Here is a 2,118-nt window from a genome sequence, read left to right as displayed (position 1 = left end):
ATACAGCACATTTACATAAAGAAGCCAAGGAAAGATGGAAAAATCCCCAAAAGGCATCAAATGACAGATTAGACATTTGTATAATGTGTCACAAGAAATTAGATTTTATTTCCATCATTTATATTTTCAAAATAACAGAAAACAAAAAAATGGAGTCTACAAAGGTTTGGCCACCCTGCAGAGTTGATACCTTGTACTGCCCCTTTGGCAAGTATCACAGCTTGGAAACGCTTCTTGTAGCCAGCCAAGAGTCTTTAATTCTTGTTTGAGGTATCTTCACCCATTTTCCTTCCAAAAGTTCAGTTCTTTGAGATTTTGGCTGCTGTCACACACTGCTCTTTAAAGGTCTATCTATAGTTTCAACTATGTGAGATGAGGAGATGGGAAGGCCATGGCAAAACCTTCAGTTTCCTCTGATGTAACACCGTGGATTTTGAGGTGTGTTTAGGATCATTATTCATTTAGAAGAAGCCATCCCTCTTTAACTTCAGCTTTGTCACAGATGGCATCTCGTTAGCGTCCAAATGCTGAATTCTATTGAATCCATTTTTTCTTCTACTTGTGAAATGTTCCCTGTGCCACTGGCTGCAATACAAACCCCCCCCCCCCCCATACGTAACAGTTGGACAGAGGTTCTTTCATTAAATTCTGTGCCTTTCTTCTCCAAACATAACTTTGCTCTTTCCGCCCAAATGTTCTATCTTAACCTCATCAGTCCACAGAACTTGTTCCCACAATACATCAGACTTCTCTATATGTTCATTGCAAACTTCAAACGCAGATTTTTGTGGTGAGGACGTAGAAGAGGTTTTCTCTGATGACTCTTCCATGAAGACCATATTGTCCGAGTATCTCTTATAGTGGAATGGTGTAGCCCAACTCCAGTGCCTCCAGGTGTTTGGATGGATCGTGCAGTCTAACGTGGGTTTGGACTTGCTTTTCTCACAATCCTGCGAGCTGTTCTGTCTGAGATTTTTCTTGGTCTTCCAGATCTTGCTAATTTCCATTGTACCTGATGACTGCCCTTTCTTAATTACATTCTGAACAGAGGATATTGGCATCTGAAAACGCTTTGCTATCTTCTTTTAGCCTTCTCCTGCTTTGTGGAGTCAACTATTTTCAGTTTGAGTTTTTAGACAACTGCTTAGAAGAAGCCATGGTGCTGATTGTTGGGGCGAGGTCAGAGGGTCTGGGCATTAAAACCTTAAGGTTGACATCACCTGGTCTTTCCAGATGATGATTGGGAACAATCCATGCACTGGCAGGTCTAGCTTCCAAAGGGGGCTGTGCATGTTATAAACTTGCAGGGTGCCCAAACTTTTGCAGATGCCATTTTACATTTCTGTCATTTTGAAAGTGTAAATGATGAAATTAAAATCTAACTTTTTTGTGACATATATACGAATGTCTAACTGTCATTTGAAGCCTTTTGGAGATTTTCCATCTTTTCTTTGCTTCTTTATGCACATTAATACAAATTTTTACCTGGGGTGCCCAACCTTGAACCCCACTGTTATGGGAAATCTACTTTGTCTAAATGCTCCTGGAGCGTGAGACCAAAAACTTGCATATAGTGTCGGAGGAACCCTTGTGACAAAAAGTTGTCAAAAGAAATTGATAACTAAAACAATGCACAACTTCGTGTAGGTGGGTGTAAATGTCTCTGATAAATTGCAATTCTATTCTCCTACACAGTATTATATATTTTTTGTTAACAATACATTGCAGTTTAGTGTTATTTTGTGGTCTGTTTGCTTTTATTTTGAAAGCGCCGTTTTCTTCTTCTGGTATTTTGTTTGACGCTACATTCGGTCATACTCTCTCTTCACAATGTTGCTCACGCATCGTCAGAGCAGTAAAACTTGTAAGTTATTAATCATTCATCCATTTGAATTTTGAAAGAAAAGGTTACATTGTGACTTACTTTATTATCTTGTGTTCGCACATGGTATTTCTAAGAGCTCCAACTGTGAGAATGGTCAAGCTAGAGAGCATGCAAGCTAATGGAGGGAAACTCGTTGATAGCGCCCTCGGGAGTGGAATAAGGTACGATTAATATGTGAATATGATTAATATAAGAATTGTTGTGAATCTACATGAAACATTTGTACTATGTTT

This window comes from Etheostoma spectabile, chromosome 15 (assembly GCF_008692095.1).
Source record: "Etheostoma spectabile isolate EspeVRDwgs_2016 chromosome 15, UIUC_Espe_1.0, whole genome shotgun sequence".
Classification (NCBI taxonomy): Eukaryota; Metazoa; Chordata; class Actinopteri; order Perciformes; family Percidae; genus Etheostoma; species Etheostoma spectabile.
Note: the sequence above shows the minus strand (reverse complement) of the source record.